The sequence below is a fragment of the Chiloscyllium plagiosum genome, chromosome 13, assembly GCF_004010195.1.
Source record: "Chiloscyllium plagiosum isolate BGI_BamShark_2017 chromosome 13, ASM401019v2, whole genome shotgun sequence".
Classification (NCBI taxonomy): Eukaryota; Metazoa; Chordata; class Chondrichthyes; order Orectolobiformes; family Hemiscylliidae; genus Chiloscyllium; species Chiloscyllium plagiosum.
Window position 1 is genome coordinate 54768749 of NC_057722.1, and position 15114 is coordinate 54783862.

A 15114-nucleotide genomic window follows, 5' to 3' on the forward strand; every position below is an offset into this window, starting at 1 on the left:
AGATGGCAGAGGTAATGGATGGGATGATAATTGAAAGGCAAGCGATACTCAAAAGCCTTTGCTTGGAGTGGATAAGCCACCTGGTCTGTGTGGCTAGTCCCCCAAGAGGGGAGTGATGGGGTATAGATAGCTGAAGGTGTTATAGTAATCTTCTAAACTTCCCTAGATATCGGGGAGGTACCAAAGGATTGGGCAGTGGCAATTGTATTATTCAAGAAAGCATGTAACAACAGTCTTAGCAATTATAGATGATAATAAGATGGTAGTTAAGCTTCAGAAACATTAATCAGGGAGAAAGAAATCACCAAGCACTGGAAAAGGTTTGAGTTACTTAAGGAGATTCATTACCTTTGACTTACCCATTTTTTTGATAAAATAACAAATTAGATTGATGAAGAGTGTTATTTATGTGCACTTTATGAAACCATTTGTTAAATTGCCATCTAAAGGTTTGGTTAACAAAATTGAGACACATGGAATACAAGGGCCAGTACCAACCTGCATGAAAAAGAATTGATTTAAGGACATAATGGGGTGGAACTTTGTGGAGGTACTGCAGTGAGATCCCAGAATCACACATTTTAGAGAAAGCTTCCCATGTGTTATACCACTCAAACACATGGCAGGCCTTCTCCATGGTCCCAGACACAGGGAAATGGGGATTCCTGGCTGCCAAGAGTTACTGGTCAATCAGAGGTCATAAACTATACTGTACTCAACAGCATCCTGGGGAGATAATGACTGGTCCTGGCATTACACATAAGATCCAGCTAAGTGGGCAATTTCAGAAAGTAGTTTTTGATCGGAGAGAAATTGACAGCAAGAATAAAGCTCTCTCATAGTCCTCAATTTCAGATGAGGTGGAAAGGCTGTCCTTGCTGTCGTGGATATTGTTGGGATGGAGGCAAGACAATGATAAGTGTGGTATTTATGGGTAGAAGGATATGTCTTTCCTTGACTGGATCTAAGGGCCTACTTTATTTTCAGTGGTCGAGAAACAACTGTTAGCCAGTCTGAACAGGAGGACCTTGTAGTTTGTTTTGCAAAGTTTTAACTAGGCACGGAGAAAGTGAAGACTGCAGATGCTGGAGAATTGGAATTCCTGAAGAAGGGCTTATGCCCGAAACGTCGATTCTCCTGCTCCTTGGATGCTGCCTGACCTGCTGCGCTTTTCCAGCAACATATTTTTCAGCTTCAACTAGGCACGATCTACATTACCTGGTTAGACATTGTTACTAAGACTATTGAGAGACATGCATGCCATATCTAAGCCCTTTGAGATTCAGAGCTGTTCTGCCAAGACTGTATGACATGATATGTCTCTGTTGAGATAATGCATGTCCAACATTACCCCTTTAAGAACTCATTAATCTATACAATGTGATGACAATTTTAGACAACAGAACCTGAGTATTTGTAGACAATTTTTACTTCTAAAGCCAAAATCTGTTGTTTTTAAAAAGAGGACTGCTGCAAAAGAAAATAAAGATTTAAATTCAGGAACTCTCTGGCAAAGTCATGTGTGAAGTCAATGTAATATCACACGTGTAAACCGCCAACAAAATTTAAATAGAGGGACTTAAATAGAAAGATAATGAGAGGATGATTACTCCCTACTCAACAACAAGTCACCATCCTGTGGATTATGTCCCAAAGCGCAGACTCATTTTGTGTTTTTCCTTTGAAGAATACACAAGGACAGGAATTAAAAATTACTTTCAACATTACTGGATTGGACTGCTGGGACTGAATGCTCTTGCATGTACCAGTCGGCGTTAGTGTGCTCTGATGATCACAGTTGAAGATTTTTTAAGTTAAAAATCACACAACACCAGATTACAGTCCAACAGGTTTAATTGGAAGCACACTAGTTTTCGGAGCAACGCTTCTTCATCAGGTGATAGTGGAGGGCTCAATCCTAACACAGAATTTATAGCAAAAATTTACAGTTGCTATAAATTCTGTGTTAGGATTGAGCCCTCCACTATCACCTGATGAAGGAGCGTCGCTCTGAAAGCTAGTGTGCTTCCAATTAAACTTATTGGACTATAACCTGGTGTTGTGTGATTTTTAACTTTGTACACCCCAGTCCAACACCGGCATCTCCAAATCATGAAGTTTTTTTAGTTACCTTTGTGTTGCACCCTCTCTAACTCTGAGCGCTGCAGACCAGTTAGAAAGGAAACAAGACAACAAAAGACTCTCTCTCAACCTGAATGTTGGAAGTCAATCATGGTCGAAAGTCAAAGAAATTACTGGATTTCATCTAATCTATAAAATTAAAAATCATTGTTCATCAACTAATGTCAATGCCTACCAGGCTGCAATGTTTCAACTGTCTGTTCTTTATAAGCTGTTCAAAGCACGGTGGCTCAGTGGTTAGCACTGCTGCCTCACAGCACCAGAGATCTGGGTTCAATTCCCACCTTGGGCAACTACCTGTGTGGAGTTTGCACGTTCTCCCTGGGTCTGTGTGGGTTTCCACTGGGTGCTCTGGTTTTCTCCCACAGTCCAAAGATGTGCAGGTTAGGTGAATTGGCCATGCTAAATTGCCCATAGTGTTAGGGAGAATGGGTCTGGGTGGGTTACTCTTTGGAGGGTCGGTGTGGACTTGTTGAGCCGAAGGGCCTGTTTCCACACTGTAGGTAATCTAATCACAATAATCCATATATATTTTTAAAATTATTGCTTATTTGGGCTCACCTCTTCTTTCTAATCTGTTTGTCTGTGTGTTGTATTAGTATTTCTTTTCACATGTGATAATTAATTAATTTGTTCAAGAAAGTCTGGTTAAATGGACCCATTTTAAAGACATGAGTTTTTTAGTTCTGGAAGGAAGGTATCCACAAGGAAGAGTCAGATTTTTAAGTTAACCTTGTTGCAGCAACTGAGTTTGGGGCTGAATAAAAAGGGGAGTCAGCCCATCCCTTCTTATCTGTGAGCTTAACACTTTGGGTATCCCATCTGGAACCGTAACAAATGGGCATCTTTTGCTTGGATTTGACCCCATATATGAAACAAAAGAAATAGATTGAATAAATTGCTATTTTGAAATCAGTTTTAAAGAAAACAAAAGCTGCAAAAGGCATTCTGAACATTCCAATGTTTCAGTGTGGTCCCAGCAGAATTATAGCATGTTACTTTTGAGGATTTATGGTACCTGATTGGCGCACATACTTTATACCACAATTTTGGCAAGAAATCCACCTTTCTTCCTGATCAAATGCCTTCCCAACTCCAGACGCACCTCAGAGGGGAGATATTAAATTCTGGCCAAATGCGCTCAGGCACGTGAGCATGCCTAAAACACAAACATGTATGCTTACAGGCATCCCAATTGTTGCTGAGAATTTAATTTAATCTAAAAGCAATGTGAAGCAAAATAAATTGGAACCACATTTTGAATGTTGTCACACTGGTACTAAGTGTCTGAGCTATAATCAGCAATAACTCTGGATTGGTTTATAATTAATTGTTAGGTAATTTACCATCTATATAAGTAGGCAACCGATGCATGGGAGAAGAACTGTAGTGACTGTAGTGATGGTTTCTGATAGATAATGCTGGAGTCAATGATCTGTATTGGCCTAGGTGATATTTTAAACATTAATATAGTTAGAAAAGCTTGTAGATGGTTAATTCAAATGACAAATTAATCAGAGTAATACAGTTTCATGTCAGTACTTCCTAATCAAAGCATTCCCCCCAGTTCTGTCAGAAAATTACTATTGATTTGTTATGTTGGCAGAACTGTTGCTTTCTGTCTTTTTCAATGCAATAATGTCAATTATCAGGACAGTTATTCAAGACAGTTGCCTGACCTGCTGTGCTTTTCCAGCAACACACTCTCAACTTTGATCTCCACATCTGCAGACCTCACTGTCTCCTCGTTGATTTCCTGGTATCAGGCAGCTCTAGCCTTTTCCCATTAAGATGTGTGTCAAATTCACTGGGTAAATTCTATTGATTCATGACTATGACTGTAATATTAGTATCTGCATGGATTCAGTCTAAAATACATTTAGGCAAGAATTCCCTTTGTAATAATATTTTAATGCATTTTCATTATAATGAAAGTTAAAAGGTAAACAAAATGTAGCTGCATTTTGATGTTTCCACTCAAATTAAGATTTATTGCCAATGTTTATATAAGACAGTGTAATTGCAGGCCATGACAGCTTAATATTTCCTACAAAAACCTTTAGGTTATAGCTACTTTCTCTGTTTGTTAGGCCTCAAATTGATCCAGTGTGCCAGAAGATGGAAACCTCAGATTTACTTAAACTGGGTCCTAGGTTCCATTGTTAGATTGAGCTATAGATGCCAATCTGTCATCTGGAAGATCTTGGTGGTTTTTACAAAGAATTACGTTTATCTGTTGCCTCTGACATTAACCATATGTGAGAGAGGCAATGATAGCAGGAAGAAAACAGGACTGAAGGTGAATGTAAACCAGAAATGACTTTCAGTTTATTATAGAGCTGGGAGGAAGATAGCTGCTATCCCCTTTTATTAAATTCAGTCATGGGATACAGATGTTGCTGGCTGGACCAGCACTTATTACCATAAGACCATAAGACATAGGAGTAGACGTAAGGCCATTCAATCCATCGAGTCCACTCCACTGTTTAATCATGGCTGATGGGCATTTCAACTCCACTTACCTGCACTCTCCCCATAGCCCTTAATTCCTTGCGATATCAAGAATTTATCAATCTTTGCCTTACCTGTCTCTTTGTCCTTCAGAAAGTGGTGGGGAGTTGTTTTCCTGACTAACTGTAATCCATTTGTTACAGGTACACCAACAATACTACTGGGGAGGGAGTTTCCCAGTATACTGAAGGAATGATACTGAAGGAAAGGCAATATATTTCTAAGTCAGGATGGTGAATAACTTGGAGGGTAAGTTGCAGTTAGTAGTGTTCTCATGTATCTACTCTTCTTGTCCTTCTAGATGGTACTGGTTATGGGTTTGGAAGGTTCTGTCTAAGAAGCTTGGTGAATTCCTGCACTGTATCTTGTAGATGGTACACACTGCTTCAATTGTGCCTTGGTTATGGAGGGAGTGAATGTTTGTGGATGTGATGCCAACCAAGCAGGCTGCCTTGTTCTAGATGGAGTCAAACTTCTTGAATGTTATTGAAGATTTACACATCCAGGCAAATTGGGCAGTTTTCCATTACACTCTCGACTTGTGCCTTGTAGATGGTGGAGAGGCTTTAGGGAGTCAGGAGGTGAGTTAGTGCTGCAGCATTCCTAACCAGTGACCTGGTTTTGTAGCCACAGTACAGTTAGACCATAAATGACTAATTTGTGATCAATGGTAACTCCCAGAATGCTGTCAGTACAGGGTTTTCATGATGGTAACACCATTGAGTGTCAAAGAGCAATGGTTAGATTCTCTCTTGCTGGAGACAGCCATTGGTGACATGCACATGGCATGAATGATTCTTGCCACTAGTTAGCCCAAAACTTGTTGCATTTGAACATTGGCTGCTTCAATATCTGAGGAACCGTGAACAGTGCTGAACATTGTGCAATCATTGGTGAATATCTCCACTTCTGACATTATGATGGAGAGAAGGTCATTGATGAAACAACTGAAGATATTTGGGTCTTGGATACTACCCTAAGGAATCCCTGTGGCGATATCCTGGAGCTGAGATGACCGACCTCCAACAACCACAACCATTTTCTTATGTGTTAGACATGACTTCAACTAGCAAGAGTTTTCCTCCTGATTCCTGTTAAGTCCAGTTTTGCTAGTGCTCCATGTTACCACACTCGGTCAAATGCAACTTTGATGTCAAGGGTAGTCACTTATATGTGGAGTTCAACTTTTTTTGCCCACGTTTCAGTCAAGGCAGTAGTGAGGTCAGGAGCTCAGTTGCCCTGGTGGAACTCAAACTGAGCACCAGTGAGCAGGTTATTGTTTGATAGCCTTGATCAGGATCCTTTCCATCATTTAATTGATGATCAAGACTGGACTGAGGCCTGGAATCTGTGAGGCTGGGGACTTCTAGAACATACTGAACTGGTTCATCCACTTGGCACTCATTGCTGACAATTATTGAAAATGCCTGAGGCTTATCTTTTGCACTGATGTGCTGGGCTCTCCCATCACTGATGACAGAGCCTTTTGTGGAGCCTCCTCCTCTAGTTAGTCATTTAATTGTCCAATGCTATTCACAACTGGCTGTTGGATAACTGCAGAACTTAGATTTGATTCATTGGTTGTGGAATTATTGGCTCTATCTATCACTTGCTGCTTATGTAGTTTGGCTTACAACTAACTCTGTGTAGTAGCTTCACCAGGGTGAGACCTCACTTTTAGGTAAACCCAGTGCTGTTTATAGCATTCTGACTGCATTCTTTCTTGAACCAGGATTGCTCTCCTAGGTAATGGTAGAGTGGAGGATATGCCAGGTTGTGAGGTGACAGATTGTGGCTGAATACAATTCTGCCGATCTCCTGCAGAGCCTCATGGATGACCACTCACTTAACCAATCTATTTCCCACTATAGGTCCTTTTTGGCAGCCTCATCACTTACGTTCACACCTATTTTGGTGTCCTTTGCAACACTTGGCTAGAGCACATACTTTCCTCATCCAAATAAGTAATATATTGCAAATAATTGTGGACCTTGCCATGATCCCTACAGCACACCACTGATTACAAATTGCCATCTTGAAAATATTCCCCTTATCCCAACTCTCTGGTGGACAATAAATTGCTGAATCATAATCTCTGATTACAGATGTGTAACATATGTCATAGTGCAGGCTGGCAAACAGGCAGAGCAAATTATTGAAGGCAACCCATAGTGGGTTCAGCCTGGTTCTGGGCTATTGAGCTACATTTTCTAGTTTCTTACTCAATATCAAATTTCGGCATTTTTTATGATAGGTGGTCAAGCTTCTTCACTGTATGTCTGGGTAGTAAATTAAAAGTTTAACCTGGTGTCAGCATGTTCTAGGACAAACATTTTAACCATGTCCAATGAATGCAAAGAAAAGCTGATCTGATATAACGTTGAACATGTTGAGTACTGCAATGGTCTTCTCTAATCCCACCTATTTTAGGTACTATTCCATATACTTTGATTCATATTGGGCTTTTAGTAACAGGATGAGGATTGCAAAAGATGAATTTACATACAATCAGTTAAAAATAAAGTCATCGACACAGAAGTTGATTTCAGTTTAAATGAAGTGTGCAGAGGATAAAAATAAACTCTTTACTTCGTTTATGCATTAATCGGTGAAGCGAATTTACATTGTTTCTCTGTGTACGGCTGAAAGGTAATGTTGTTGCAAGACTCTTAATACATTTACAGCATGTGCTTTTCTAGACTTTTATAGGTGAAAGCAGAATTCATTCCGTGCATTTTCAGTAACGATGAGGGGTCAAAACAGAAATGAAAACCAAGCGCACAAAACGGAGATGGAAACATTTATAGCTTGTATTTATTCATAGGAATAATTTCGCCCACAGAAAGATTCTTCTGATCAAATCGTTCTTACCAATTGTGCTGTCATGTGAGATTCAGCACAAATATTCTGGATGATTAGCATGGGAATTATGTGCTGTTTATTTTAGGGTTACGCTGCAATCAGTGTTGAACCAAAATTCTGTGGTGAGTTGTCATAGCTATTATAACAAAACAGCATGGGTCTACAGGAAAATAAATACAATTGAAATAGCGGGTTCACAGAATAACGCCCACAGCAAAGTTTGTTCACAGCAGTAATAACAGTAACTGTTAGGTAGGAAAATTATTCACCATCTCATATGCTCTGTACAGTACTAGCACGTGGGATTGAAAGCTCTTGTGGGAGGGAGTAGGGTAAACATTTAATATTAAAATTTCATTTTATTATTTTGTACCAAGTCTTATTATTTAGTTATTAGCAAGGGAGTTGTTAATGTTGTGCTACTTAATGATCTTCTGTGGCATGCAATTTTTTCTGAACATTTTACTGATTTTGTCAAGCTTCCAAGTGTCTGTGCAGTGCCCTTTGAAATTAGGAGTGGAACAGCTACACATGGATCAAAACTCTCATTCCTCTGATTTGCCAGTGCATGAACTGAGAAGAACATTCCTGTAAAAAGCAAACTGTTGTGGAAGCTGGGAGTTTGAGATGGTACAGAAAATACTGGAAATATTCAGAAGATCAAGCAGCATCTACAGTTAATAATGGGTCTGAATTTAATTCCGAGTAAATGGGTATCAGTTAAAATCTTATCTTGATGGTGAGTTGTTCTGTTCATATCAGGCATTCTTATGTCATTGTTGAGTGAGAGCACGAGTCTGCCAGTAAGCACCAAATAAAACACAAGTTTATATCAAATCCATTTCAAACCAACCTTGCATAACCTCAAACTTCTTTGCTCCTGATGTTTAAAACTGGCGTGAGAGGAGAGTTGAGAGGAGTAAGGATTCAAACTCAGCTATGAAATGAATATGCATTACACTGTCACTCTGTTCTCCAGTGTATTTCTTTGCATGTTATGTGTTGCTGAGGTATGAGCAGCTGACAACACCAGGATGTTTTGTCCATTTCTAATTGCCTAAGGAATGAATGCATTTCAGGCGTTGGTTATTAGATAGATTAGTTGAGGTGAAGCAAGAAGAACAGCCCTTGATATCGTATTTGACTGAGTATAGCACCAAAGACCCCTAGTAAAGGTGGAATCAATAAGAATCAGGGGACAAATTCTCCTCTGGTTGGAGTCATACCCAGCACATAGGAAGATGGTTGTGGTTGTTAGAGGCCAGTCATCTCAGCTCCCATCACATCTCTGCAGGAGTTCGTCAAGTTGGTGTCCTGGGCCAACCATCTCCAGCTGCTTCATCAATTACTTTCTTTCCATCGTAAGGTCAGAAGTGGGGATTTTCACCAAAGATTGCATAGTGAATGGGTGAGATCAAGCTCCCACAGTACCAGGAGTTTTAGATTTAGCTTTCTGTAGTTGCCGGGGTTTTGATGTTGGATGTGGAAGCTCTTATTCCTGTTTTTGTTACAGCTAAAAGCTGAGGTGCCCTTCCTGCTGCTAGAATGACATGTGTGACAATGTATTTTACTGAATTTGCCTTTGTCAAGGGTGTGTTTATGGAATGTTACTATATTAGAAGTTAAATGGTAGTAGTTTATAAGTATATATTATTTTGTTAAGCATTTTGATAGAGTTACAGTTAAGCCAATTCTTTTGTTTTTATTTTGTGTGCATTTAGTTGCAGTATAAAAATAAAATCAAGTAATTTGACCAACTGAATTGCATGTGGATTGCAATGTCTCACACTTACACATAAAATAAGAAAAAGTTCGGGTCTAGACTATCTTCTTAATATATTTTGAGCGTGTTTGGCCCAGTCCATAATGGAAGGAGACTGCCATTCTTACCAGGCCTGGTCTACATGTGACTCCAAACCCACAGCAATGTAGTTAGCTCTTAACTGCCCTTTGGGAAATTAGGGATGGTCAATAAATGCTGCCCTAGCCAGCTACACCCTCATCCTGTGAATGAATGAAAAAAAAAGCCAGAAATACTCTTGTCCCATGAGTAAATAGAAAAATAGGTAAAAAAGAATGGAACCAGATAAGTGCAGTCACACTCCTCTGGGGAAATGTTGCAGTAGGATGATGAGGCCAGCTATGTCTAAGGTTGTTGGCAGATTGAACAGGACAAGGAAAAAAAGCTTATCATTACCAAAGTCACTTAGTATGTTATTTTTCACTTTGACAAGAGATGCTTTGATATTGTGGCAGGGTGTAAAACTGAGCTGAGGAATTGCTGCATGGAGTTGCAGGAAAGATAGATTCCAATTTGGGAGACAACAGCAACTTCAGGATCTCAGAAAGGAAAGGAAGATTGGTGATAGGATGGTAGTTGCAAGGATTATGGAGTCAAGAGCTATATTTTTGGAAAGTGTGTGAGGACAGCAGATTTAAAGGAGAGAGGAGCAACACCTGAAGAAATAGAACTGTTACCAGTATTGACTAATGTGGCAACTGGGAGCGGAACAGGACCATATCATGTTTTAAGTTGTCCAGCCAGATCTGGCAGTGAATGGCGAAAGCAATTTTCCACCAAATCCCATCAAGTGGACATCACTGGCAAGGCCAGTATTTATTGCCCATCTCTGATGCCCAGCAGGCAGTTAAGAGTCAACCATGCTACTATGAATCTGGAGTCACATGTCGGCCAGACATGACAGATTTGGTTTCCTGAAGGACCTTATTGAACCAGGTGCATTTTTGTGACAATAAGTCATTTGGCTGCCACTTGACTAGTTTTCATGGTATGATTCAAACCCATGGCCTCAGAACATGGGGTGGCATGGTGACTCAGTGGTTAGCACTGCTGCCTCACAGCGCCATGGACCTGGGTTCAATTCTGGCCTCAGGTGACTATCTGTGTAGTGTTTGCACATTCGCCCTGTGTCTGCATGGGTTTTCTCTGGGTGCGCCAAACAAATGTGCAGGTTAGGTGAATTGGCCACACTAAATTGCCCATAGTGTTCAGGGATGTTAGGTGCATTAGTTGGTGTAAATATAGGGTAGGGGAATGGGTCTGTGTGGATTACTCTTTGGAGGGTCAGTGTGGACGTATTGGGCTGAAGGGCCTGTTTCCACATTGCAGGGACTCTCTCTATAAACATGACTTTGGGCCTTTGGATTACTAGCCCAGTGATATTATCGCTGTGCCACAGCCTCTCCACTATAGAGCTAGTAAAACGTACCACCACAATGATCTTGATGGGCAATTACTGAAGGAAATGTTCAGAAAGATGAATGGTATTTTGATCTTACCATGTATAGCCACAGTAATTTTCAGCAAAGTTAGCACAGGACATTTCCGCCACCACTCTTAAACAAGACAGTGCATTTGTTTTGAATATTCTTCCTGTATTTTGATGGGTACTCAATATAGAAATGAAAATAGGTCTTGAACTATTTTAAGGTTGTTTTCATCTTAGGGTTTGAACAATGCATGAGTTACATATGATAGCATGCTGTCACCACTAGAATCAGCATCAAAACTGGAACTTCCACTCAAAGGACATGGGTGTAGATTTGGAAATCCAGCTTCAACTTTCCATATCATTTGGGGGCAAAAATAAAGTCACACCACTAGCATAGAGCAGCAAACTTTTATGTATTTCAATTAAATGAAGTAGATCCCATTCAGACTTCCGATCAAAGGTGGTTCTCATTCACAGCAACTAATGGACATAGAAAAACATTTAATCAACATTTCTTGATTAAGCCTCATTTCTAGAAATATATGAATGTATTTATATATGTGTAGAACCTATGAATAAAATGAAATGATTGTACACAATAGCAAGAAGAGGAAAAAACAAATCAGTAATAATGAAATAGTTTGATTGATTTGGGGAATCCCCACACTTGAGGAAAATCTGATGGGATTTTGACTCATGCATATTAACTGTTTAGATGCAAGTCTATCTGGTTCATTAACATCCTTTAGGAAGGGAAATCTGCCATCCTTACCCGGTCTGGCCTATAGGTGAATCCAAATTCACAGTAATGTTATTGACACTCAACTGCCCTTTGGGTATACATGATGCATCCAATTCTAGTCACCAAAGTCTACAAAAGTTTTAAAGGCCTTGAGAAGATATATCAGAGATTTATCAGAATTGTTTCAATGAGAGAGATTTTAGCTGCAAGTGAGGTGAGTGAAGCTGGGATTCTCCTAGTTGGAAAAGAGATTGAGGGAAGATTTTGTTGAGATGTACAAGATGATGACAAGTTTAGATAAAGTACATACAATAAAACTGTTCCAATAGCTGACAGTAGAAGGACTGGGTGCACAGATTTAAAGTTTTTGCCAGAAGATGCAGGCACATTAAAGGAAAATTTTCCTCAGTAAATGCTAATGACCTGGATCTTGCAGCCTACAATGATGGTTGAAATAGAGACGTTAAATGGAAATTGGTTGGATGCTTGAGGGAAATACATTTGCAGGGCTGTGGCAGTAAAGTGGGGAATTGGCGACATTGCTGTATGGTGAGCTGGTATGGAGTTGATGACATGAATTGCATCTTTCGTGTTGTAATGATTCCATGGCCTCTTTACTGAAGTCATGTGAGCCCCTTTACAATATGTTTCCTTACATCACATTCAGCTTTAGTTTTAGAGTATCATAGGGGAATGGTTTGTACTGACAAATAATTGTTGAGTTCCTGAAATAATGGTCATGAACAAAACTAAAGGTTATTATGGGGAGAAAGTACTTTCAGATATCAGGCATTTTAATTCTGTGTAATTAAATTTAGTTACTAAAGCTTATTTAGTTACTAAAGCTTAATACCGCATAGTGAATGTCTTTTCAAACCTTGTTTCACATCATTCTATCCTTGGAGAAAAAACGGATTAAAGGTTTTGTTGTTGGGAGGCTTCTGCCAGAAGCAATTCTCAAGTACAAAAATGGTGCCAGCTCCCAGTTACTACCTCTTTGGACCACCTCTCCAAAAAATGGTGGGAAAACCTTTAGATGGTGTCATCCATGCTCTGCTCCTCAATACTCCAAAGATGTTCTCGCTTGTCATACTGAAGACAAATGACTGAGTCTATATTGGCAGGTTCAAAAATCAAAGGATTCAAATCTGCACAGTTTTAGAGTCATAGAGATGTATGGCATGGAAACAAACCCTTCGGTCCAACCTGTCCATGCCGAATCTTCAATCAATGCGTTAATGAATTTTCACATTTTCTGGATTAGGAAATCTGGAAGTGAATCTCTGAAATCTCATAAATTGATTATCAGTTTCTGAAATGCTGTAGCCATTGCCAACACAGATAGTTCAAATAAAATCCTTCCCTGTTCTCATCCTCTGCTTTTTTCTCAATTTTCTCCAAACATCTTAAATTGCTCTATTTCTTTCAAACTCCAGTTCTGATAAAAGGTTAGAAATCCAAACATCATTCAGAAAGAATGTTTGCCACAGAGGAGCCAGGCCCACTTTTGTACTTGAGATTTGTTTCTGGTGGAAGCTGTTTGAAGTTTTAATAGTCACGGGGGTGAGCTCTAGTTGAAATGGAGAATGGTTTCCTGTCCAAATAAAGCTAGTGTGGGCACTAAACTCAGGTTTTAGTTATCCAAGGTCACTGTCAATGAGACTGCTGGTTGTCCTGAAGGAGAGTTTGTACCAAGCGATATGTCACAAAGGAATTCGATACCTGATATTTACGAGAGACAGGGAGAGGGAGAGAGGGATAGGAGGGAAGTCTTCTTCCTCGACAGTGGCATGAAGAGGCCATTTGATCAACAGCAGCAATACATCATTCTTCAGTGTCATCTTCCACTGCCTCCAATTCTCACTCTTTTGCTTCCTACTCCTGTTTCTTCCTCAATAAATCATGCACCTCAAGGGCCTCATCCAACACCCTTAATAACCACAGGTCTCTGGAGGACCAGGTTTTAGAAAGCGCAGCAGACAGTGGTATAGGCTCTTCTAATGATTGTAAAGAAGTCAGCCAGGGGAAGCTCATTGAATATGAGTTCCCTGATTGGGGCTGATATTCTGGTCCAATCAAAGAGCCCTCACTGACAGATATAAACAGGAGTATCAGAGGTTCAAATTCACTCTCTGAGCTGGCTCTAAGGAAACTGAATCAGTGAGAAGAACTATGCACATGTACGTAAAGGCTGACTTGGTGATAGGATACCGGCCTCTGTGAAATTATTTCAAGTCTGGAAGGGTTAATATGAGGAGTGCTTTACATAATATGGAATTTTCATAGAACATAGAATTTTCATGGGTGGCACAGTGGCTCAGTGGTTAGCACTATTGTCTCATAGAACCAGGGACCCGGGTTCAATACCACCTTTAGGTGACTATCCGTGTGGAGTTTTTACATACTCCCTGTCACTGTGCGGGCTTCCTTCCGAAGATGTGCAGGTCAGGTGGATTGGCCATTGAAAATGCACGTTACTGGGATAGGGTGTGCTTGGGTGGAATGTTCTTTGGAGGGTTGGTGTGGACTCAATGGGCTGAATAGCCTGCTTCCACACTGTAGAGGTTCTATGATTCTAACTTAGAATCTCAAAGGTGTCAGGCCTAACAGATGTTCCTCCTCAATGTCTGCATCATACAGTCTATCATATTAATGTAACCTGAACTAATCGTTAGCGTGCAATAAGCTATATTTTGTTTACTCTAAGATCCTCTTCTTAGAGGAAATAATTTCTTCTCCCACATAATTTCCTCCACTTCAAAAGGATGCTGACAGCAACCTTCATCATGAGTAATGTCTCATAAAATGTCGCTATACAACACAGATCTCCATAATGTCTGAGACACATGTAGGAATGTATTGCAGAACACCAACCCGCTGGTCCAAGTACTGACCCTGTGTCTTCCAAGTCTGTGCTCAAGTGTCTAAGGAACTATGCTCACAGTTCTCAAGAAAGTGATGTTACCTGAACTGGTCGAGTTCTCAATGCTGGTTCCTCCCTGAATTTGCAATGGATTAATTCATGAAAAGCCTTATAACATACCTTTTTTTAAACTTCTCTCACCTCCTGATGTGTCCCAACCAAGTTGTCTCCTGCCTGCAGCTAGTATGATTCTGACAATTGCTCGATGTTGGTATCGTTCAGCAGAATTCCAAAATGTTGTCAAGACGGGCCTTTTACAGGTCCTTAACAACTTGAAGTGGCATGTTTAGGAGTGCTGCTGTGTTTAGAAGGCCTCACTCTCCACTCTCAGAAAAAGCTGTGCTGTTGGAAACAGCCATAATGTCACTATCATTTTCTCAGGGTGCCTCCCTCAGTCTGGCTCAGATTGTGCAGTGAAAATCTGATTGCATTCTCTCTCTCTAAAGTACACTTATTTGTCTCAAGTATATTTACAGCATTTCCTGTTTAACTTTTGCCTGTAAGTGCACATTGGTCTACATGAAACCTTATTCTTGCCATAAAATGCAAATTATTTTTTCATCAACATAAATAATAAATTCCCTTCATAGTATTATTGAAGAGCCCATCACCAAAGGTTTATTAATCATGGGGCGACTACGGAAGCATTTAACATATGGTTATGATAATTAATCAGAATCACAAAGTATTTATCGAGGCTT